Consider the following 27,147-nt stretch of genomic DNA (forward strand, 5'->3'; position numbering starts at 1 on the left):
ACCATACAATCAGAAAAAAAAAAAAAAAAACACCTAATCTATCAATTTCACCAATGATTCAAAAACAAAGAGTGGAAAAAGAAGTTATCATTTCACATCATTTTTTTCCTTGAAACCCTAAAATGAGTGGTAGCTATCGAAAAGAGCTATAATTCCTTGCTTAACTTGGACTCGTTGGTAGATTTTATATGTTAATTATCTTATTCTATATGTATCAAACAAACAAGGTTAATTTGAAGCAAATTGGAGTTGATTTGAGCATCTGGGCTTCAAAGGAGTAAAAATAACCAAATGCCCCTATTTCAGCATCGCAACGCTTAACATTTGCCTAAGTCCAATGCTCACCCGATGCCAAAAGACAAAATGTTAGTGTGCAGGGCCGCGTTGCAATGCTGCAATTAATTCTATAAATTCCTCTCTTCGATTTTAGGTCAATTTTTATGCTGAAATTCAATGGAGACCGAGGAGAGACTGAGTTTTCTTCATCCCCCTCGATGTTTTTAGTATCATTAGGTTAGTTTTTAGTTTAATTTTGGATTGTGAGCACAAATTGGATTGTATCTCATGGGTTTGTCTATGAATCGATGAAGTAATTTTCTATCTAGTTCTTGGATCAAGGATTCATTGTTATTTCATGAGTTTTCTATTTTCAATTGACGTTTGCAATCCAGAATTATGTTTTTCCTTGAACTGGTTTAAATTCTAAAAGCATGATTATTGAGGTTGACTTTTCACGCTTTATCATGAATTCTAAACATTCTTAGTCATGCTAGGATCACCTAAGTAACATCAGTGAATTAAGCATTTGATGGCTATTCCTAGAACGTCTAATTGCTAGGTTCAAAGATAAAATTAGTTAATTGAATATGGCTATCTTGATAGTTAATCAACATAATTGAATCCTAAATCCTAATGCACGTGTTTTTAGTTTTATATGGCCGCTATCGAACCAAATAGAGTTTAGAAGCATGTAGTTTAATTAGGGTATGACCTTTCCAACTTTAATTAATAATTAGGACGCTTTCTCCGTTAGATTCATGCTAGTTGTTTGCCTTTGTTGAGGCTAGTTAGATCAAATCGAACGAGTAGTTATGCATGCATAAATTTGATCGCATAATCAATTGGCAGAAAACGATGTTGAAAATTATATTGAATGTCTAACTTGATCTGATAACTAGATGAACCAATAAATTTTTACATTAATCCGTTTGCATTTTAATTTTGTGCAAGCTTTCCAATTATTCAAAAATCAAAACCCCGTTTTTACTATTTTCCACAGTCAAATTTAGCTTAAGAGGGAATTAATTTTGTGCCTCCCTGTGGTTCGACCTCATACTTACCATTGTTACTACATTTTTGTTGTAATAGGAGTAATTCAGTTGTATTAATTTTCTTTTGTTTCGCTACCCTTTTTGAGAATTAAACTACATCAGAAAGGGTTCGAACAAAATGGCGTCGTTGTTGGGATGGCAAGCCATATAATTTCCTTTAGTTGAAATTCACTTGTAAACTTTAAAAACCTAAAAGTATTTTTCTTTTCTTATGTCTTCTTATTTTCTCATGGCATATGATATGAAAATCTATTATGTGCTTCGTGTGAAGTATGTGGCCCAATGAAGAGAATGAGAGGTAAGTGAATTTAATGAGTTTAAAAGTCAAATATCTAAACTAACCTCTATTGTTCAAGTTTTGGTACCTGAACAGATTCAGGTTTCCCATGGTCCTGAATGCGAATATTATCCTCCTTTTGAGATGCCTAGCCAAACTCCGTTACCAATGCAATATTCTTCTGCCAATACAGGTATTTCTTTAGAATGTTTGGTTAGGAGACTTTCTAATAGCTCTGGTGAGTTTGTGCAGGAACGTCCCTATCATCATCAAGAACCCTTGAGTTTCCAGTAGGATAGCTTCTATTCCGGATATGAAGCTAGTGTTGGGGTTGATGCCCTAAATCTCGTAGGGTTCTGTAGTTTGTAAACACTTGTATGAACAAACTATCTGTGATTTATAATATATAATATTTTATTCACATTGTCTATGAAATATTTGATATTTTAATTGCATTAACCACAAACCAATAAACTAGTATCCATGGTTATCGTTGTAACTTAAACATGTATGTGGAGACATACAAATGAATCGTGTTTAAGTGATAACCTAAACGGTTTGTAGTATATGGATAAGGTCGGATATCTTATCTTGGTATCACTATGAGTATGGCCCGCTGAGTAGGTATTACAAATGTTATAAAATGCTACAAAGGAGTTTATATAAGACCAAACCACAAAATGTTTAGTCTCGTTCTATAACACCATTCATAATTGAGACTTTCATTTCACTAGGATGACCATAGGTAACAAGACCTTAATCCTGAGTGAGTTATGAACTCCTGCCTATGAGGGTGGTTCTTTGATTTGCATGGGTGAGAGTGGCCAGATCGCCGACTCAACAAGCTTACCATTTTGGGGATTCGTCTAATTGGGGCGCTGGGAAGTCAACTACACGAGATGGAATTCACTCATTCCTCGAAGTAGGGATAAGTAGATAAATTACTCCCATAGGGGTTGATTCTTTGTCTTGAATAACGTGGTGCCACACCCTCTCTTGGCTCGAGAGGGGTTTAGTCATAGTGGGACTATGATATATTGTTCATTAGAGGGATCAGTGGTACTTAAGGAGTTAGATGTAACTACAGGGGCAAAACAGTAATTTTTCCCAACTATACTTACGAGCAATTTGTGAAGGGTCATCGTATTGTTGATTGGATATATCCAATAGACACAAAAATATATTTGCAATGCGAAAGTGTCGTTGTCGGTCTTTAGTGGAGTGCTCGGCAGTTAATGGATGGTGCATAATGTGATTAAAGAGTTTAATCAGTTATTCACATATTGTTGGAGCTTCAAGCTACAGGTCTATAAGGTCCCCTTGTTAGCTCAATGGATTGAAGTTGAGAATAAGTTTTTTGGAGAATTTTTAATGTTCAAATTAATAAGAGGGAATTTGATTATATATGATATAATTAAATTAATTAAATTATATATGATGTAATTGATATAATGTATTTGATATATTATTGTTTGATTGGAGGAACTAATATTTGAATATGATTCAAATATATTTTCTATGAATTAGATTCATAGTTATTAAATTTAATATAAATATGATTTATATTAAATGCCATAAAATAGAGAAAAATAATGATGGTTTATATATTGTATATGATGCAATATTAAAACTATAGGTTATGAATATAATATGATAAGTTAGTTATCATATTTATTTATAATTTATTAATTATTTGATAATTAACTTCTTTTTCTCCATAACCACCCTTATTGGATAGTTATTTAGTTTTATGGCAAATTGGGATAAATGAAATTGTTTTAATTATTCCAAAGACAAGTGAACAAGAGATAAGATTTTAGCAACCAAGTTAGTATACGATCATTTGAGAGACTATATGATCACTTAAGAGACTAAACGATCGGATTCTGATAACAGGCAGAAATGCATGTTATTACAGTGCAAAGATGTAAAACAATGAGAGAATGCGACGGTAAAAATATATAAAATCATGTCCAAAAGCATTAAACTAAGAATATTGTGATCGCATGCGCCCATTGTATAAAAACATCTAATTTACTTATTTCGTGCAGGAAAAATGCGTTGGCGCAAGTGAGATTGCAATCCAAGGAATTAGGCGTCCGTGTGCATGGAAAGATGGCGACCACAAAATCATGCGATTGTATGCGCTCGTGAAAATTCACTCAAGAAAGTGGCCTCATAAAGACACCGCATCAAGGTGAAAGCATAATAAATCATGATGGGACGGAAATCTGATGACGGTCGAATTCGAATTTAGTTGACAAGCCGTTAATGACACTATATCAAGTACATTCAACTTTTAGGTGACCATTAATCGGCGCATCAGACAGAAGATTTAATGACCTCCCATCATTGCAAACATTAGAAAGAAAAGCTTTTTCACCTTGAGCTCTATAAATACCAAAGGCCACCATCAATAAAGAAGTTCGCCATATAGAGAAGTTAGATCACATATAGATAGATAGTCGTTAGTCTGTAATTATTTATATACTTAGAAGGCGGAGGCAAGCAAAGAGAAGAAGATGTCGAGAGGACATTCCTGGACAGCTCGGAAGACTGTTGGGAAGCTCTACAAAAGAAGAGAGGGCCAACACTTGCGGAAGCAAGGGCATTCATCTAAGCAGAGTTGGAAAGAAAAGACAGTGTAAAAGGTCACGGGAAGTAAGACATTGCTACTGGGCTTCTTATTTCTGCTATTGTTATTCTGTATTCTGCATTTAATCTATAGATAATGGAAATCTTAATTCAACTTGTGCTCAATCTCTCTATATCTCGCATGAGTAGCTAAATTTTCGAATGGGTTGAGAAGTACTTAGCTAGCATGACCTGAGATCTTCACTTTATGCGACCATCTTGTCTTATGTATGCGTCATTCATCCTTTAGAGATGCTAAAGAGGGTGGTCTAAAGATAGAATCTAGGCTTGGGAAAGTAAGATTAGAATATAGGCTCAGGAGAGTCGGATTAGAATCGCATAAGTAAGAGATAGAAACTTAGGAATAAATTTTGTTTGCTATTAACGCATCGCATGCACCCTAGAGATAGGATATGATAGTATGTGGTCACCTTGTGTATGTATGCATCATTCATCATCTCATAGGCAAGAATAGAGGCTTAGGAATAAGTCCTATCAATATTATCTTATACATCGCATGCGTCCTAGAAATAGAAATTATCGTATTTACATTGGAAAATGATTTATTGTTTTGTGTGTAGCATGATCGAATAACTTGAACGCAATCTTAGGAAGTGTTAGCTAAATCCCTTCTCAATCTGTTCACTGCATACTCATTGTACTTCTCGTTTTCATCAACTTTTTACTCGAATTCGTCACATAGGAATTACACTTAAACAAAATACCAACCAACTTATTTGTTTTTACCACCGCAAAGGAATCAATTTTACTGATGCATAGTAACTCAGCAGTCCCTGTGTTCGACCCTGGACTTACCAGGAAACCTAGTGAGATTTATACTTGGGTTTTACTAGGAAAAATTGCATGTACAATGCATAACTCATCATCGCATCTCCATACCATTATTTCATCTCATTTACAACGCATCAAGTTTTTTGCACCATTGCCGGGGGACTATGGTAGTGCATATTGCGCTAATAGTAACTTTTTGATTTTCTTTGCAGCTTTCAACCTCTGTGCACTGTCTCTCCTTTGGTAAGGAAGAACCGAGTGTCGTATGAGGAAGGACACATTCTTGCACCCAACTACGACCCAAAAATTGAAAGAACGTTAAGAAGAAGACAGAGAGACAACTGCCGAAAACAAGAAGAAAGAAATCCCACTATGATGGAACAACTGGAAAACAGGGTAGCAAACGCAAACAACATCATGGCAAACCCCATTCTCCTGGTAAACGACCGCAATAGGCCCATCTGGGACTATGCATCGCCCAACCTCTATGATTTCTCCCCAAGAATCATGAGGCCAACTCTGGACAGATCGATGTTTGAGATGTAGTCGGTTATGTTGCAGATGATTTAGACGGCCGGACAGTTTGGTGGAAGGCATGGTGAGGATCCACACGCCCATCTCCAGAGTTTCATCGAAATCTGCAACACTTTTGTGTTCCCAAACATCTTAGCTGAAGAAGTTCGATGAACGTTGGTCCCATTTTCGCTATGCAACCAATCAAGGAAATGGGCCTATTCTTTCGAACCAGGGGAGATAACGTCTTGGGAACAAGTAGTAGAGAAATTCATGAAGAAATACTTTCCCCCTACCGAGAACGCAAGACGGAGGAAGTTGATTACAAATTTTGAACAAGAAATTGATGAATCGCTCAGCGATGCCTGGACGAGGTTTAAGAGACTTGTGCAAGATTGTCTGCACAATGGCTTACCTAACTGTCTTGAAATGGAAATCTTTTATCACGGTTTGAACCCTGCATCGCAGACAGCTGCCAATGCGGCAGCAGCTGGAGGTCTGCTTGACAAAACGTATGATGAGGCTAAAAATATCCTTGATCGCATTTCGAAGAATCATGAAGATTGAAAGGAAAGAGATCAACGATTAAAAATTCGAGAAGGCGATGCAAACAATAGGGCCATCGCATCCCTACAAAATCAAATGAATGCGATGATGAATCTGATACAAGGTATCGCAATCAATAGCCCGGGAACGCAAAGAGGGCAGGTCAACGCAATCGAGCAGACAAGTACAAGTTGTGCTAATTGTGGAGATTTGCATCCGATGGAAGAATGTCCGAGGAACCTGCAATCTATATGTTTCGTAAAGAACAATCCTTTCTCTAACACTTACAACCCCGAGTGGAGAAACCATCCCAATTTCGTGTGGAAAAATAATCAAAAGAGTTATCAACCCATGGCACAAAAAGAAGGGCCACCAAGATTTTTCCCACGAACAAACGGTCAATCACAAAATCAAGCTAGCAGCACGCATGCATCGCCATCGTCCTCTCTAGAGAGCCTATTAAAGCAATATATTGAAAAGAATGAAACAGTACTCTAGAATCAGGCGACTTCTATCTACAATCTCGAAATTCAAATAGGGCAGATTGTGGGCGAGCTTAAAAGTAGACCGCAAGGGGTGTTATCGTGTTCAACTGAGCTCCCTCGCAACCCGGGGAATACGGGAAAGAAGCAATGTCAAGTCGTGACCTTACGAAGTGGAAAGACAATAGTGGAAGAGAGGGCGGAGCTAAGAAGGACTCTCTAGTTGTGATGGAATCTAAGACCCCATTGACACAGGAAGAACCAGAAGAAAATGAGACGATGGAAGTAGAAGTTGCGTCCACTTCTAAGCCTATGGAATAACGAACTGTGAAGGCGCAACTGCCACCATTCCCTCAGAGACTTAAGAAGAAGCAAAATGATGAAGTGCAGTACCATTGCTTCATGGACATGTTAAAACAGTTACACATCAACATCCCCTTCACTGAAGCGATTGAACAAATGCCAAAATATGCTAAGATTTTGAAAGACATGGTGACAAAGAAAAGGAGCACAGGGAAGTTCGCAATGGTGGCATTAACGCAAAAGTCAAACACCATAATTCCACCGAAGATGCGCGACCCCGGAAGTTTCACGATACCCTGCTCAATTGGCAGGATATATATAGGTCAAGTGCTTTGCGATCTTGGGGCCAGTATTAACTTAATGCCCCTATCAATTTTCAAACAATTAAACATGAGGCAGTTGACGCCCACAACGGTGACTCTCCATCTGGTGGATAGGTCCCTAGTTCATCCAGAGGGGAAGGTGAAGGATGTCTTGGTCTCAATTGACAAATTTATTTTACCGTCAAACTTCATCATTCTCGACTACGAAGCGGACAAGGATGTACACATCATATTAGGACAACCATTTTTATTCACTAGTCCCACTCAAATTGATGTGTACAAGGGAGAGATCACGTTGAGTGTAAATGGAAAGAAGCTCAGGTTTGACATTATTAAAGCCATGAAGTATCAGGAAGATGAAGACCTATCCGATTCTGACATCGAACCTAGTGTAATGAAGAAGAAGTGTCTGAAGATGAAGATGAAAGAGAGGATGCGACCACATCCATAGTAACCTACAATGTGATCATGGAAAAAACAACAAAGAAGAAAAATTGACGCTGAATAAAGAGAGAAAAACACAAAAACCATCCTTGGAACAACCATCTACCGTGGAATTAAAAACCTTGCCAAGCCATCTGAAGTATGTTTTCTTGGGGCAAAATGAAACTTTGCCAGTAATAATTTGCTCTGCGCTACAAGAAGAACAAGAGAATGCGCTGCTTAGCATCCTGAAGAAGTACATAAAAGCAATAGGGTGGATGATAGCAGACATAAAAGGAATCCGCCCCGCATATTGCATGCACAGGATACGTCTTGAAGAAAACCAAAAAGGGTTTATCGAACCTCAACGTAGACTAAACCCTACAATGAAGGAGGTTGTGAAAAAGAAGATAATCAAATGGTTGGACACAGGCATTATATATCCAATCGTCGATTGCACGTGGAATACTTCTTGGGCAATGTGTGCCCAAGAAGGGAGGAATGACGGTAGTCCTAAATGCTAACAATGAATTAATATTAATGAGGATCGTCACTGGTTGGGATCTGCATGGACTACCGCAATCTCAATACGGCGACGAAAAAGGACCATTTCCCCTTGCCTTTTATTGACCAGATACTAGACTGCCTAGTAGAAAATGAGTACTTCTATTTTCTGTACGGGTATGGGGGCTACAACCAAATAATGATTGCTCCTAAAGACCAAGAGAAAACCACATTCACCTGCCTATACAGAACGTTTGCTTTTCGCTGTATGCGTTCGGATTATGAAATGCGTCGAGCACGTTCCAGAGGTACATGATGGCTATCTTTTCTGAGTATCTTGAAGATTCAGTGGAAATTTTTATGGACGACTTCTCGGTTTATGGGAAAACCTATGAAGTCTGCCTGAACAATTTGGAGAAGATACTAAGGAGATGTGACGAGACAAATCTTGTGCTGAACTGGGAGAAGTGCCACTTCATGGTGAATGAAGGTATTGTGCTCGGGCACAAAGTTTCCAAGGAAGGGTTGGAGGTGGATAAGGCGAAGATTGAGGCCATTGAAAAGCTTCCACCACCAGCAAATTTGAAGGCTGTCAGGAGTTTCCTGGGACATGCAGAATTTTATCATCGTTTTGTGAAGGACTTTTCGAAGATTTCTCGACCATTGAGTGTGTTGCTGGAGGCCAAGAGAACGTTTGACTTTGATGAACAATGCCTCAACGCATTCAAAATACTGAAGAACGCATTGATAACCGTACCTGTGTTGATCACACCGGACTAGACAAAGCCATTTGAGTTGATGTGCGATGCTAGCGGTTATGCGATGGGGGCGGTGCTAGCACAAAAGAAAAAAACAATGCTACACTCCATCGCATATGCGAGTAGAACCTTGAACCTTGCCCAAGTGAATTACACTACCACTGAAAATGAACTTCTTGTGGTGATCTTTGCACTGGAAAAATTTCGAGCTTACTTGCTGGGATCTAAAGTGATCCTTCACACCGACCACTCGACAATCAAATATTTAATGATCAAGAAAGATGCAAAGCCGAGGTTGATTCGATGGGTTCTCCTTCTCCAAGAATTTAACATGGAAATCCTTGATTGCAAGGGGACAGAGAACCAGGTTGTGGACTACTTATCAAGATTAGAAAATCCATAAGTCAACCACAATCAGTCGGAGGTGAACACAACCTTCCTAGATGAGCAGCTGTTCAAAATTGAAGAATTACCATGGTAAGTAGATGTGGTCAATTATCTGGTCTGTGAACAATTTCCGGAAGATTACACGGCCCACCAAAAGAGGCGGCTTATGCACGAGTGTAAATCCTATTATTGGGACGAGCCAAATCTTTACAAGAGGGGGTCAGACCAGATCTTGTGTCTATGTGTACCAGAGACTGCTCAACAGTGCATACTGTCCCAATGCCATGACTAACCATATGGTGGACATTTTGGAGGTCAAAGGACAGCAGCAAAAGTGTTACAAAGTGTATATTTTTGGCCGACTTTATTCAAGGATGTGAGAGACTATTCTATGAGATGCGACAGGTACCAGCACGCGGGAAACATTTCATGGAAGAATGTGATGCCAATGAATATTATCTTAGAATTGGAGCTATTTGACGTATGGGGCATAGACTTCATGGGACCATTTCCACCATCAAATGGTCACAAGTACATTCTGTTGGCCGTCGATTATGTTTCCAAATGGGTTGAAGCGGTAACGTGCATCGCAAGCGATGCGACGATATTCTCTAAATTCTTGCAAAGGAATATCTTCACTTGTTTTGGCACCCCACGTGCCATAATAAGTGATGAAGGCTCCTACTTTGTCAGTGGCGTCATCAATAAATTGCTGCTCAAGTATAATATCCACCATAAGGTCGCCACCACATACCATCCACAGACAAACGGCCAAGCCAAAGTGTCCAATAGGGAAATCAAATTGATCTTAGAGAAGCTGGTGAATCCTTCATGCAAAGATTGGGCCATGAAGCTTGATGATGCCTTGTGGGCATACAGGACCGCCTATAAAACACCTATAAGCATGTCCCCGTATGAGCTAGTGTTTAGAAAGGCATGCCAGTTACCGCTGGAATTGGAGCACAAAGCACTGTGGGCAATGAAGAAGCTCAATTTTGATTTGAAGACTATAGGGGAGGCAAGAAAACTTCAGTTGCTTGAGCTAGACGAATAGATAATTCAAGCATACGAAAATGCCAAGATCTACAAGGAATGCACAAAACACTGACATGACAAACGACTATGTGAAAAAAATCTTTAGCTTAGACAGAAGGTCTTGTTATACAACTCTCGGCTACAACTTTTTCCTGGTAAATTAAAGTCATGCTAGTTTAAACCCTTTATAATCAAAGAAGTATTCCCACACGGTACGGTAGAATTAACTAATGAAGAATGGACCCGCGCATTCAAGGTCAATGGGCAAAGATTCAAGATGTATCACGGAGACGACTTTCATCGCGAGAAAACCTCCGTAGACCTGAGGAATCTTGACTGAAGAAGAAACGAGCGGTCCCTGCATTGTTATGCAACACAAACTCATCAGGGACGCAATTTTTTTGAAGTATCCTTTTGATATATTTATTTCATGAACTCACTTTATTTTTTGTACAAACACTACTCTTTGGAATTTTCAACTCTATCTTTTATATTTTTTACCCTCTTAATTTTTTTCAGCAACGATCATGGTAAACGATTGCGGTGGAGCTACGCAATAACTGAAAAACACAACTAGTTCGTTCAGCCCATCGTAATCGAGGAATCAACCCATTGCAAAGAAGGATGCGATCATAGATGATGCGAGCAACAAAGCAAATTTGGGGGTTGTATCTTTCTTTGACTTTGTTTATTCCAAATTTTGCATTCTTGCATCTCATTTTTATCATTGATAATTTTATCATCGCATCCTCTTTAGTTGGCGCAATCACTGAATGATTGATGACTTTAGTTAGTCACCGCAATATTTTTCGTACCAATTATGATTTCAATGATGAAACTCATGCCTTTATTTCTCGTTACATGTACTAGAATCAACTTAATTTAAGGACAGTCAATTCATGAAATATTTCTCAAAGTTAGTGGTCCACATGCTTTCTTTCAAAATGATTTTTACGAAACGTCCTAAGAGTATCACATGAATCATTTCAATCTATCAGCAATGAGGACATTGCTGCATTTAAATTTGGGGGTGCTGATATTTATTTTCAACTTTGCTACTTTTAGACATTTAATTCAAAAAAAAATCATAACGTTGAGATCGGATCCTACTCGTAGTTGGATGTCCACATGACACCCGTGGTGGCATGCCAAAACGAAGGTAGGAATCGTGATCAACGCATAAATCAAGTGATCGAAACTCCGCTACCAAATGGGCATGAGTTTAGATTGAGAAAGAGTGCCTTGCTCATAGTTGGATGCTCACATGACACCCGTGGGGGCAAGACAAAACAAAGGCAAGACACTTGAATCAGTGCAAGGTCACAAAAAAAATATCTAAACTGCGTAAGGATAAAAATCATGTGGAAACACCCCAATTGGAAAACGTTTTGAAATAAATCATGCGATATCTTGGAAACAAGTAAAGTCTTTTTAAAGGTTAAACTTGTGGTCGCTAAGTATTAGAAATATTTTAGGAAGAGACCAGGATAGAAATTAAGAAGATTTTGATTCATAAGCTTTGAATAAGGCACCTCGGGGAATCTAGGTAAGGAAAAGGACTCTCTAAAGAAAATCTTTAGTTTTTGCTTGAGGACAAGCATTGTTTTAAATTTGGAGGTGTGATAACGGGCATAAATGCATATTATTACAGTGCAAAGATGTAAAACAATGAGGGAATGCAATAGTAAAAATATATAAAATCATGTCCAAAAGCGTTAAACTAAGAGTATTGTGATCACATGCGCCCATCGCATAAAAGCAGCTAATTTACTTATTTTGTGCAGGAAAAATGCGTTGGCGCAAGTGAGATTACGATCCAAGGAATTAGGCGTCTGCGTGCATGGAAAGATAGCGACCGTAAAGTCATGCGATCGTATGTGCTCGCGAAAATTCGCTCAAGAAGGTGGCTGCATAAAGACGGCACATCAAGGTGAAAGCATAATAAATCATGATGGGATGGAAAGCTGATAACGGTCGAATCCAAATTTAGTTGACAAGCCGTTAACGATACTATAGCAAGTACATTCAACTTTTCGGTGACCAATAATCGGCACATCAGACAGAAGATTTAATGACCTCCCATCATTGCAAGCATTAGAAAGAAAAGCTTCTTCACCTTGATCTCTATAAATACCGAAGGCTACCATCGATAAAAGAGTTTGCCATATAGAGAAGTTAGATCACATACAGATAGATAGCCGTTAGTCTGTAATTATTTATATACTTAGAAGGCGGAGGCATGCAAAGAGAAGAAGACGCCGAAAGAACATTCTTGGACAGCTCGAAAGACTGCCAGGAAGCACCACAAAAGGAGAGGGGGCTAACAGTTGCAGAAGTAAGGACACTCAACTGAGCAGAGTTGAAAGAAAAGACAGTGTAAAAGGCGATGGGAAGCAAGACATTGCTACCAGGCTTCTTATCTATGCATTCTATTGTTATTCTGTATTCTGCATATAATCTATAGAAATGGAAATCTTAATTCAACTTGTGCTCAATCTCTCTATATCTCGCATGAGTAGCTAAATTTCTGAATGGGCTGGGAAGTACTTAGCTAGCATGACCTGAGATCTTCACTTTATGCGATCATCTTGTCTTATGTATACGTCATTCATCCTTTCGAGATGCTCGAGAGGGTGGTCTAAAGATAAAATCTAGGCTTGGAAAATTCAGTTTAGAATCTAGGCTCGGGAGAGTAGGATTAGAATCGCATAAGCAAGAGATAGAAACTTAGGAATAAGTTCTGTTTGCTATTAACGCATCGCATGCACACTAGAGATAGAATATGATAGTATGTGGTCACCTTGTGTATGTGTGCATCATTCATCATCGCATAGGCAAGAATAGAGCCTTAGGAATAAGTCCTGTCGACATTATCGTATACATCGCATGCGTCCTAGAAATAGGAATTATGGCATTTGCATTGGAAAATGATTTGTTTTTTTGTGTGTGTAGCATGATCGCATAACTTGAACGAAATCTTAGGAAGTGTTAGCTAAATCGTCTCTCAACCCGTTCACCGCATACTCATTGTACTTCTCATTTTCATCAACTCTTTACTTGAATCTGTCGCATAGGAATTACACTTAAACAAAATACCAACCAACTTATTTTTTTTTACCACCACAAAGGAATCAATTTTACTAACGCATAGTAACTCAATAGTCCCTGTGTTTGACTCTGGACTTACCAGGAAACCTAGTGAGATTTATACTTGGATTTTTCTAGGAAAACTTGCATGTGCAACGCATAACTCATCACCGCAACTCCATACCATTATTTCATCTCATTTACAACGCATCAGATTCCTTAATGTATGAAATTGCTAATGATTTTTCTAAGTGTGAGCATGAATCTACTGAGTCTCACTTGAGACTCAAACCCTCGTGCTAGTTGAGGTCCATCATATTCCTCGTCTTGCACATTCCATACTGACATTGGAGAATCATTCAGAGCTTCCCATTGTCTATGGCACCAAGGCCGACCTTATTCAGGAATTCCCCTAGACCGATGATGATGATGATGTCTATCCCATGCCATATTCAGAACAAGTTAGTAAGGTTAAGTGTGAGTATGAACTTTATTTCGAGGGACTTCAAGTAAAAGAGTTAGAGGCTCTCAAGCCTCGATCTATTCTTTCTCTTGGTATCTCATATATATTTGAATATTTCTCATCTTTACCTTACGAGTCAGTTGAGTTAGTCAAATTAGAGTCAGTTGAGTCTTTTCTTTATTTTGACTCTTTAGGGTCGCTTGAGTCTTTTGATTCTTTCTTTTTTCCTTTTTTTGAAAATTTAAAAATCTCAAATTCGACCCGTCTAGTTCTTTTTAAAAGATGGAAACCCTTTTGGCCCTACTAGGCCATATCAACTCATCCAAGAAAGGACCAGAGAAATACGGGGATTTCTTTGTACCTTGATAGGGGACAGGTCGCGTCGAGCAACCAACGTTAAAAATTTGCACTTCTTGGAGGTAGCCAGGTAATCGATTTATTTGCTTTCTTTTCTTTCTTTTCTTAGTTTTCTTTCTTTTTTTTTTTTTTTTTTTTGTATGTCTCTCCAAAACCCAAATAGAAAAGAAAACCAAAGTGAAGAGAGTGGTAGCCCAATCTACATTTTGTGCACGTCTATTTCAAGGGAGGTTTTCTGTTCTCTTGTTACCCTTTTTATTTTTATGCTTTACTTAGAATACATTGGGGATAATGTAGGATTTTAAATTGGGAGAGGGGTATGAAGGAACAATTATCTAAGAGAACCAATGAGCAGAAGCAAGATCTTTCCAAGCCCATTATGACAGAATTAAAGGCATTCACAAACATACAGAACAGTTATGCATCTTAGAACAAATTACAACATGCTTTCATATTTAAATACAAAAGAAGTGAGAGACTTACCTTTGAAGAATTTTTTTTCTAAAGATCTCTCGCTCTCGTGAAGAACTAGAATAATATCCTCTCGCTGTTGCTACAATCGTCTAGCCAATCTCTTGTTGTCGCTTAGATCATAAACAATCTTTTCCACGAACAAGCAACCCTTTAGACACCACCACTCGACAACCTTGGTATTCTCGGAGTGAGTATCTAGGAGGTGTGGACTCTATTGGATTTGGTAGAGGATGAAGGAAGACAACGATCGAACTATACGATCAAGCAAGTGAGAGAATGTACTATCTATCGCATAGACTGAGATGCTTGATCGTTTAGTAAATCTCGATAGGTATACGATCATTTAGAAAAGCACACTTAATGTTTACACGATTGTTTAGTATATCTCACTTGGCACTCGATCGTTTAGTAAATCAATTTACACGATCGTTTAAAGAAAGGCGATTGCACGTCCGTTTAGGCTCTCGATTAGAAGGCTATCGTGTAGTCTCTCGTTAGCTAAACGATTAGTAAAAGCACTTAATGAAGCAATCTTTTCAAAAATGAAAACATATTTTATTTTATCCTTCAGTTATGAAAACTGAACATAACCTCCTACTTTCATGCACAGTTAAAGCAGAAATCACCCATAATTATCATATAATTGTTTTAATTATAAATAAATATAATAACTAATTATCATATTATATTTATAACCTATAGTTTAATATCACATCATATGTAATATTTAAACCATAGTCCTTTTCTCCTTTACTTAATATAAATCATATTTATATCAAATTCCTCCAATTAATGTATCTCATACATCATATCAATTATATCACATATAATTGAACCAGTTTAATTATATCATATACTATCAAACTACCTCTTGTTAATTTGAACACTTCAAACTAACCCAAAAATTGATTATCAACTTGAATTCATTAAGCTACCAAGGGGACCTTATGGACCTGTAGCTTGAAAATCCAACGATATGTGAATAGCTGACTAAACTCTTTAATCACGAGATCCACCATCTGTTAACTGTGGGGCACTCTACCAAAGACCGACAGCTGCACTCTTTTCACTACAGATATATTTTTTTATCCATTGGATATAACCAATCAACAGTAGATAACCCTTCAAAGATTGCTCGTAAGTACAGCTGGGCCAATTTACCATTTTGCCCTTATAGTTACATCTAACTTCTTAAGTACAACTGTTTCCTCTAGTGAATAATACATCATACTCCTACTATGAGTGGACACCTCTCAAGCCATGAAAAGGTGTGTGGTGCCACATCGTTCAAGCCTCGAAATTAGCCCTTAAGGGAGCAATCTATTTACTTACCCTTGCTTCGGGGAAGGAGTGAATTTCATCTTACGTAGTTAAGTTCCTAACTCCTCAATCAGACGAATCCCAAAGTGGTAGGTTTGAGTCGTCAATTTGGCCATTCGTACCCATGCAAATCAAAGGACCACCATCATAGGCAGGAGTTCCCAACTTACTCAGGATTAAGGTCATGTTACTATGGTCATCCTAGTGAAATGAAAGTCTCTGTCATGAACAACGTTATATAACGAGACTAAACACTTCGTGCTCCGATCTTATACAAACTCCTTTGCATAGGACACGCCCACTCGCATGTCTCTACATGAATGATCAGGACTAGACCATCTATAGCACTTTACAACACTTGTAACATCTACAAAGTGGGTCGTATCCATAGTGTCACCAGGATAAAGTTTCCCTCCTTTATCCATATACTACAGACCATTTAGATTATCACTTAAGGCATGATCCACTTATGTCTCTACATACATGCTTAAGTTACAATGACAACCAAGGATCTTAGTTTATTGGTTTGTGGTAAAAGCAAATAAAACATCTCATATTTCATAGACAACAGTAAAGAAAATATCTCATATTATTATATCACAAGCGTTTGTTCATACAAGTATTTACAAACTATAGAACCCTACGAGATCTAGGGTATCAACCCCAACAATCTCCCACTTATCCTAAAGCGAGTGGGTGTACAAGATAACAAGAAGTAAAAAACAATAAACTAGGGCACTAAGGCCCAGTACAAAAATCTCCCAGTTGCCCTAGTCCAGCCGCGGGCAGTCCCTTAGACCCATGCTCTGAAGGTCACCCTAAAAAGCTATAGCTGTGAGAGCTTTCGTAAATGGGTCAGTAATGTTGTGCTCCAAATCGATCTTCGTGTTTATCACATCCCCTCGATGCACTATCTCGCGGATGGGATGATATTTCTGCTCTATATGTTTGCCATGCTTGTGACTCCTAGGCTCCCTGGAGTTCGCCACAGCACCACTATTGTCACAAAAAAAGGTGATAGGCCTAGACATGTCTGGAACAACTTTTAGATCAGTTAGGGACTTCTTGAGCCAAACGGCCTCTTTTGCATCTTCACAAGCCGCTACATACTCGGCCTCCATCGTGGAGTCGACGATGCATCCCTACTTAGTGCTTCGCATACTATAGCTCCTCTGTTAAGAGTGAACAATGAGCCTGAAGTGGATTCCGAGAATCCTTATCGGTCTAAAAGTCAAAGTTCGTGTATCTAGTAAGGATCAAATCCTTAGATCCATACACGGGCATATAGTTCCTCGTTCTCCAAAGATACTTGAGGATGTTCTTAATGGTGATCTAGTGACCCTGTCTTGGATTAGACTGATATCTACTGACTATTCCCACAGCGTAGCAGATGTCTAGTCTAGTACACAACATCGCATATATCAAACTGCCAACAACAAATGCATAGAGGACCTGTCTCATCTTCTCAACTTCTTGAGGTGTCCTAGGACATTGTTCCTTAGACAATGTAACTCCATGCCGAAAAGGCAATAGGCCCCTTTTAGAGTTCTGCATCAAGCACTTCAGCAACATCTTGTCAATGTACGGTGCTTGAGACAGCACTAGCACTTTGTTCTTCCGATTTCGAAAGATCTGAATACCAAGATCAAAATGAGCCTCTTCCAACTCTTTCATTTGGAATTGGGTCGCTAGCTAGTTCTTAACTGATTTCAATATACCTACATCATTCCCAATGAGTAGGATATCGTCTACATACAACACTAGGAAAACTATTGAGCTGTTGATGATTTTCTTGTAGATACAAGGCTCATCAATGTTTTGGTCAAAGCCATAAGATTTGATCATAGTATCAAACCTTATGTTCCAAGATCGTTTCAGCCCATAAATGGAATGATTCAGTTTGCAAACTTTTTACTCTTGAGTTTTGACCTTGGGCTATGAATCCCCCAGGCTGCACCATATAAAAGGTCTCCTCAAGATATTACCATTAAGAAAGGCAATCTTGACATCCATTTGCCATATCTCATAGTCATAATATGAGACAATGGATAGGAGGATGCAGATGGACTTCAACATAGCAACATGCGAGAAAGTATCCTCATAGTCGACTCCCTCCACCTAGGTATAACCCTTTGCCACAAGTCTAGCCTTCAAGGTTTGCACCTTCCCATTGACACCCTATTTCCTCTTGTAGATCCATTTACAACCTATAGGTTTTACCCCATTAGGTTGATCTACAAGATCCCATACTGAGTTGAAGTACATTAACTCTATCTCGAGATCCATGGCTTTGACCCATTCATCCCAGTCAATATTCTCCATTGCCTTCTGATAAGACAACGGATCCTCAACCTCGCCATCGACTACCATAGTCAGGATTTTTGTGAAACCCATATAGCGAATAGGTGGGTTTGCAACCCTCCTACTACGTCGAAGTTCCCTCAACTCTTAAGGTGGATTAGACCTACCGGGTGAACTTCCATCAACAACTCTTATTGATGGAGCAGACCCTTCAACAACTTTTGTTGAAGCTTTAGTAGTTTTGTTGGAAAGTTCATGCAACACGATTTTACTACGTGGACTGTGCTCCCTCATATGATCTCCCTCATAGGTTATAAATATAGTATAGTAAGTTGGTTATCATTTATATTTATAATAATATTAATTATTGGATAATTAACTCTTTTTATCTGTTAGGTATTAATTTAGGTTATCACTTAAGGCATGATTCACTTATAGAGTACCTGTTAGGTATTAATTTTGAGCATGATCTAGAGTCCTTGAGCGCTGTGCTCGAAATATATTTTTTTAATGATGTACTGTGCTTGATTGTCTTTGTTTACTTTGTTGCTATGTTGTTATAATGAGTAGTTTATGAATCACTCTTTCTGTGATTAAATTTGCATGATATAACGTTAGAAGAGCATGATCATGATTTTTAGTCTATTTTTTTAACAAAAAAAAAAATTCTTGTCTCTCATGCATCTTTAAATCATTGTTTTGAAAAATTAAAGTCTTGCATGCTTAGAATTGGGTTATTTGGTTTGTATCTATGTTGTCACCCTGAAAGGTCCACTTTTGACTTAGGAGTAACCTTACTTGTTTTAGGGCAAAACTAGTCAAAATGTATACAGTAGGGCCTAGTGTGAATAAAATAATAAAAAAAAGATAACAAAAAGGAAGAAGAGCAAATTAGTTGCAATTATGAAAAAAAAAATTAAAAAAGAGGCAATTGTCGGCTAACTTGCAAACAAAAAAAAAATAGTGGTGTGTGTGCATGAATAGAGGTAAAAAGAGCTACCTCCGTTGTGACTAGGTAGGACCTCGCAAGAAAAGAGTGGTTAGGTTGCTGGCAGTTGAGTGTGAAAGCTAGCCCTCTAGGTAAAAGAAATGCTTTTTAAGTTCTGTGTGCATGTGTTTGGGCACTCTTGTCTTAGTGTTGCCTTTTCGCAAGTTAGGTATGTCCAAGGTTGATAACTGAACCAGATTAGGGGGAAAACAGATTGAGAACCTTATAAAACTTTTCCGAGTTGTGCAAGCTTAACTAGCAAGAGCCTAGGCTCACTCATGCATGGATAGATTTAAAATTATGCTTAAAAATGTGCTTCATTGATTGATTGTAATTGAATTTCATTTTTTATTGCAAATTTCATCCTATTTGACTGTTGAGGCTAGAGTAACAACTAAGCATGATTTTAGAGCAAGTGTGATATTTTTTAATAAATTTTTGTTTGAATGTGTGTTTCTTCCTTGCTCGAGATGAGCAAGAATTAAGTTATGAGTATTTGATAGCTCTAAAAAAGGGCTATAATTCCTAGTTCTCAGGCTCGTTGGTAAATTTTATATGTTAATTATCTTATTTTGTAGGTACCTAGCAATCATGAGGTAGAATCGAGCATTTGGAGCTAAATGAGGTTAATTTGAAGCAAATTGGAGTTGATTTGAGCATCCGGATTTCAAAGAAATAAAAAAGACCAAAATGCCCCCACTTTAGTGTCACAACGCTCAACATTTGCCTAAATCAAACATTCACGTGATGTCAGAAGAAAGAATGCTAGTGTGCAGGGCAGCTTTGCAATCTTCCAATAGTGTTGCAACACTACGAATACATTGACGCTAATTAGCCGCGCATGCGGGTTCCGTCTTCAGTCCAAACTAGGGCAGTGTTGCAACACTGCGATTAATTATATAAATTCCTCTCTTCGATTTTAGGTTAATTTTTATGTTGAAATTCAATGGAGGCCGAGGAGAGGCCAAGTTTTCTTCTTCCCTTGATGTTTTATGTAATTTTGGATTGTGAGCATGGATTGGATTGTATTTTAGGAGTTTGTCCATGAATCGATGAGGTAATTTTCTATCTAATTCTTGGATCACGGATTCATTGTTATTTCATGAATTTTTTGCTTTTAGTTGATTTTTGCAATTCAAAATTATGTTTTTTTTCTTGACAAAGAGCGTAGCTCAACTGGCATAGTGTTTGATTATCGACCTCAAGGTTTGAGGTTCGATTCTCCCACTTCACACTTTAATTACAATACCTTTCAAGGCATTTGATGGCTATTCCTAGAACGTCTAATTGCTAGGTTCAAAGATAAAAATGGTTAATTGAATATGGCTATCCTGACAGTTAATCGACATAATTGAATCATAAATCCTAATGCATGTGTTTTTAGTTCTATATGGCTACTATCGAACCCAATAGAATTTAGAAGCATGTAGTTCAATTAGGGTATGGCCTTTCAACATTAATTAATAATTAGTTTCTCGTTAGATTCATTTAGTTGTCCACCTTTGTAGATGCTAGTTAAATCGAGTGAGTAGTTATGTATGCATAATTCGATCATATAATCAATTGACAGAAAATGATGATTGAAATTACATTGAATGTCTAACTTGATCTGAGAAGTAGAAGAACCGATCCCTGTTTACATTTACCCATTTGCATTTTAATTTTGTGCATGTTTTCAAATTATTCAAAAGTCAAAACCTCGTTTTTATTGTTTTTCCACAGTCAAATTTAGCTTAAGAGGGAATTAATTTTGGGTGATAAAACTTGAAAAGGAAGGACAAAATGGTTAATAAATAGCTGAAGAAGAGGGAATTTTGGCCTGAGACAGATTTATGGTTTAAAAATTAATTGAATTAAAAGATTATACTTTTCTTTAAAAAGAGAATAAAATGGTTAATAAATAGCTGAAGAAGAGGGAATTTTTGCCTGAGACAGATTTATGGTTTAAAAATTAATTGAATTAAAAGATTATATTTTTCTTTAAAAAGAGAAAATCAAGAGTAACAGGATATCGACCATTTTGATATCACTTAAAAAGCATTTCCTCTCGGATAATTGATTTTTAAAAACTATACCTAAATGCCACTAACAACAAAACAGGAAGAGGCAATCAATATATTTAATATGGTACCTGATTTTTCTTTTTTAAATTGTTGCAACCATTTGCTATTATTTTTCCATTATGGTACGTGATTTTCTTAAGTATATAAAGGGAAATTTAGGTATTATATGAAGAATCAAGATTAGTATTGTCCAAAAAAGTTTCTTCTGACATTCCTACTTTTTTTTTATATATATATATATATACTTTAATTTAACTTATTTGAATAACTAGATAGCATTCACCACTACTGCTCTCAAATGGCTAAAAGCCACCTAAAAGTTTATTGGCTCGACCTCCTAGCTCGAGCTATTCTCTTAGCTCGATTTGCTTTTTTAGCTCGATCCTCTCTCTTAGCTTTAAATGAGTCAAACTAGCTAAGGTCATTTTCTTTAACTTGGGCCTAAATGAGATACACTGCCCATAATGGGCTCTCGATAATCTCCGCCCTAATCTTGGCTATTTAATTAAATAGGTTTAATTTCACCCTCTAAAGTTGCCTCTCTCTTGAGTTGGGCTGTGTATAGCTTTTAAACGGAGTCTAGCTCAAGAGCTCTTTCTTAAACTCTTAAGGCATCAATTTCTTTAAGCTTGACCTTGGTAAATTTTTTGTTTTTCATGTCGAATTTACTTATAAAAAGGATTCATTTAGTCATCAAAATTAACCACACTTCATTTCTTAACTTTTCTCCCATCTTTCAAGTTAATCTCTAATTTTTCTTATCATTATTCATTGAGAACATTCAATCCTTAGCTTTTTAGGGTCAATGTATCAACCGACTTCGATGATGTCGATCCCCAATCAAAGGCCTCAAAATCATATCCAGAGGGGACATAGGTTCCGTAATAACGATTTGGTTCCCCACATTCCCTCTCGGGTCCATTAACCATGATTTTAAATTCTTTTAGGAATACATTTGAGATTCCTGATTATGTGTGTATGAAATCCCTTCTTTAGACGAAGAACCATGTAATCCTTCTTTAGGTGAAGTAGCTTTTTATCCCACAATGCTCACCTATGGAGTCAGGCTTCCACCCCACCATCTTATTTAACAGTTTTTAACTTATGTAAATGTAGCGCCCTTTCAACTATTTCCTAACTCTTACTGTGTACTATTAGGTTGTTACAATCTTTGACTTTAGTTAGGGAATCAAAATCCCATTACGATGGAGGAATTCATATCCCTTCATACTCTTAAAAAATAAAATCCTCATTTAATTCTTATTATATTAGTACTCGTAAAGGAAATTTCATCATTTTGTGCCCAACTGCTACAAAGGGTGGAAAGAACAATAGATTTTTTATGAATGGCAACTAGCTTACATCAGACTATGGAGGTTTCTATTTCTTGGTCCTGATCGAGTTTGGGATTTTTAGTGAGTTTCTCATGCATTCACTCGATCGGGACCAGCTTTTACAACTCATTCTAACAATTTTTTTCCTTTGCTTTGTACAGTTGACCGAAAGCTTGCCTTGACCAGCACAGTTGCCACCTTTCGGGACTTAGTCTTATCGATTGACAATCTAATCCGCTACGGTCTGAGCTTGGTTTAGCAAAAATCACTTGATACCTTTGAGCTCAACCTCTTAGTTAGACCTATCTTGTTTGACTGATTTTTTTAAAAAAAAAATTATAACATAAAGATATTTTGGAGCTTTATCTAACTCTTTTCTTTTTAGAAATGACTCCCCACCAAACTATGTGTCAAAAAATGGAAGCCAGGCTGAGAACTAGGGCAAACTGCTCCACAAATTTTCTCTACAAACTCCATTCCCATAACTTTTATGGGTGCACCGATTGGGTCTATCCCCATTCAGAGTTCATCTGACGAACTACCTTTCTGACATCATTTATTCGTACCTTTCCTCATCACAAAATTTTTGACCAAATTTTGATCATTCTGACTCCCTCAACTTTTGAAGGGTCCAACTCATCTTCCCTATATCCTTTCAACTTTAATGGTCCATACGAGTCTGAAAGTGACGAGGCTGCGTACTTGACTCAAGCTATGACTCAATGGTTAGGGGTGAACAAAAAAGTGTTGACCCAATGGCACGTCAACTCAAGATCAGGTATCGCACAGGCTTAACAGAACCTCCACATGGTAAGGACTTTAACAAATCATATCCTCGCTTTTTTCAGCTGGATATATATATATATTCCCATCATTCTTGTTTCTTTTCTTCAGGCGTCCTATGAGATGTTGCTGTTCTGTCAGAATTTAAGTGATGAGGTGGAATATCACAAATAAAATCAATTAGAGTTCTTATCGATCCTCTTCACTTCCACTGTGTGTTGGTACATTCCAACAATATGGTGCTTCGATTGACAAGCTAAAGGAAAAGTTATCTACTGTTGAGACAAAATTGCAAGAAGCTTGGACCAAGCTATCAGATGTAAATACTTGGTTGAAAGCTTCGAAAAAACAGAAGCCTAGTGTTAGATGGAGGACGATTGCTTTCAATATGGAGTCACATTGGCTATGGGTATTGTTAAAGGAAAATACTTTGACGTTGACTATAGCTTCTTTCAATCTAAAGTTAACGCTTGGTAAGAAGATGAGAATCGAAGCCTCGATAGTGTGAGTTTTTTTGCGAGCCAACCTCTGTCAACTGCCCCTCAACATGACATCTTGAACTTCACTTAAACGTTCCTTCAAGGTGTCTTGATTTGCCTAACTCAACGACCTTAGCAAAACTATGTAGCATTGGAAACATAGCTGAATAGTTTTTTTTTCTTTAAATTCTTCAACTTTTAATTTTTGTTAGTTGTCGTTGTGTAATTAGAACATGTAAACTTGCTTGTAGCTTGGGCTGGCAGCTCGAGCTTACAACTTGGTCAAATGAAACTTGCAATTTCAGCTTTTAGTTATTGAGCTTTGTATCAAACTTTTACTTACAGCTCGAGCTCACGACCTACCAAAACTTGCAACTTTAACTTTTGTTTACTCAAACTTGTAGCTTGCCTACAATTGCAGCTCAAGCTTGCGGCTCAACCTATCTAAATTTGTAGTTTCAGCCTTTTCCTTGACAAGTTTAGCACTCTTTGCTCCTCACTCATGCACGAGTGATTTTTATTCACGAGAGAAAAATCTCGTTGCCTAAGTAAGTTCGAAGATTCAAAATGCTCATTACAAACATGAAGAAGATAATTTTCATTACTTGAATTAAAAGAAATTATGAAATTTTTGTGGTAAGTTTGAAGTAAAGCTGAAAAATACAAAAACACTCATTATAAAAATATAAAAATAAATCTGCTGAAATTAAAATTTCAGATGCTCATAATTCCACGGGTGAGACAAACTTTTCCACTCAAATCAACTAAGCTATAGGTTTAGATCGGATAACCTTTGCCACCTGATAAGGGCCCTTCCAATTTGGTCCCAAAGCTCTGCTACTAGGATTCTTAGTGTTAGGCATGACTCGGAAAGAACTAAGTCATCTACTCTAAACCACCGCTTGCACACACTGAAGTTATAATATCAAGCAAGCCGATTTTTATACTTTGTAACCCGAAGATGTGCAATCTCATGGTTTTCTTCCAAAAGAACCATGTTTAATCAGAGTGCCTCATCATTCTTAGTTAGATCGAACTGTTGGGGTTGATGCCCTAAACTCTAGTTGGGTTCTGTAGTTTGTAAACACTGTATTGAACAAATGCTTGTGATGTAATAATATATGATATTTTTTTCACTGTTGTCTATGAAACATGGGATATTTTTTTGCTTTACCACAAACCAATAAACTAAGATCCTTTATTGTCGTTGTAACTTAAACATGTATGTGGAGACATACAGGTGGATCATGTCTTAAGTGATAACTAAAATGGTCTGTACTATATGGATAATGGAGGGAAATCTTATCCTGGTGACACTACGATACGGCCTGCTTTGTATAACAGTTACAAATGTTGTGACTTGCTATAGATGGCCTGATCCTGATCATTCACGTGGAGACATACGAGTGGAGGCGTCCTATACAAAGAAGTTTGTATAAGACCGGACCACGAAGTGTTATAGTCTCGTTATATAACGCCACTCATGATAGAGACTTCACTTCACTAAGATGACCTAGGTAACATGACCTCAATCTTGAGTGAGTTGGATACTCTTGCCTTTGAGGGCGGTCCTTTGATTTGCATGGGTGTAACTGGCCAGATTGCCGACTCAAACCTACCACTTTGGGGATTCATCTGATTTGGGAGCTGGGAACTCAGCTATACAAGATGGAACTTCTTCTCCGAAGCAGGGGTAAGTAGATAGATTGTTCCCTTAAAGGCTTGAACGATGTGGCGCCACACACCTTCTCATAGCCCAAGAGGTGTCCACACATAGTAGTACTATGTTGTATTGTTCATTAGAGGGATTAGTGGTACTTAAGGAGTTAGATATAACTATAGGGGCAAAACGGTAAATTGGCCCAACTATACTTATGAGCATCTGTGAAGGGTTATCTTACTGTTGACTGGTTATATCCGATGGACACAGAAATATATATGTGGTGAGAAGAGTGCACCTGTCGGTCTTTAGTGGAATGTCTGACAGTTAAAGGATGGTGGACCTCGTGGTTAAAGAGTTTAGTTAGCTATTCACGTACCGTTGGAGCTTCAAGCCACAGTCCATAAGGTCCCCTTGGTAGCTTAATGGATTCAAGTTGAGAATCAGTTTTTGGTTTAGTTTGAAGTGTTCAAATTGGCAATAGGGAGTTTGGTTATATATGATATGATTAAACTGGTCAATTATATATGATATAGTTGACATGATATATAAGATATATTAATTGGAGGAAAATGATATAAATATGATTTCTATCTAGTAGAGGAAAAAAAGACTACGGTTTATATGTTGCATATGATGTGATATTAAAACTATAGGTTACAAATATAATATTATTATATTTATTTTTAATTAAACAATTATGAGATAATTGTTGGTGGTTTTTTTTCATAACCGTATGTGAAAGTGAGAGGTTACATTCAGTTTTTGTAATTGAAGGATAAAATGAAAATAGTTTTCATTTTGCAAAGAGATCGGACAATTGCTTCACGAATTGTACATTGCCTATTGATGCGTTGTGAATGTGACGAAATAATGGTATGACATTAGGTGGTGAATTATGAGTTGCATATACAAGTTTTCCTAGTAAAACCAAGTATAAACCTTACTAGGTTTCCTGGTAAGTTCAGGGTCGAACACAGAGACTATTGAGATACTACGCGTTGGTAAATTTTTTATTCCTTTGCGGTGACGATTACAAATAAGTGGTTGATGTATTGTTTAAAGTATAAATCCTATGTGGTAGAATTGAGTAAAGAGTTGATGACAATGAAAGTTACAATGAGAATGGGGGGAATGGGTTGAGAAGGGATTTAGCTAACACATCCTATGATTGCGTTCAAGTTATGCGATCATGCTACACACACACAACAACATGTCATCTCTCAATTTGCTTTGCGCCAATGCATTTTCCTACACAAAATAAGTAAATTAGATGCTTTAATGCGATGGGCGCATGCGATTGCAATATTCTCAACTTAATGCTTTTGGACATGATTTTGTATATTTTTATCATTGCATACCCACATTGTTTTATATCTTTGCATTATAATAACGTGCATTTCTGCTCGTTATCACTCATCGCTTAGCTAGCGAGAGCATACACGATAGCTCAAGTTTTCCTAAATGATCGTGTACACGTGCAGTCGACCTAAATGATCGTATAGCTTTTACTAAACGATCGCGCGTGAG

The 27,147-nt window shown here is 37.5% G+C and overlaps 1 non-coding gene across 1 annotated transcript; it reads right to left on the reverse strand.

Annotated features, from left to right (window-relative positions):
• Positions 1 to 5,853: 5,853 nt before the first annotated feature.
• Positions 5,854 to 5,960, reverse strand: LOC120070050 (small nucleolar RNA R71). The gene has a single exon (XR_005479775.1). It is a non-coding gene; the product is annotated as a small nucleolar RNA R71 (small nucleolar RNA).
• Between the last annotated feature and the right edge of the window lie 21,187 nt (positions 5,961 to 27,147).

The sequence above is a fragment of the Benincasa hispida genome, chromosome 1 (assembly GCF_027475165.1).
Source record: "Benincasa hispida cultivar pf3 chromosome 1, pf3_genome.v1.1, whole genome shotgun sequence".
Lineage (NCBI taxonomy): Eukaryota > Viridiplantae > Streptophyta > Magnoliopsida > Cucurbitales > Cucurbitaceae > Benincasa > Benincasa hispida.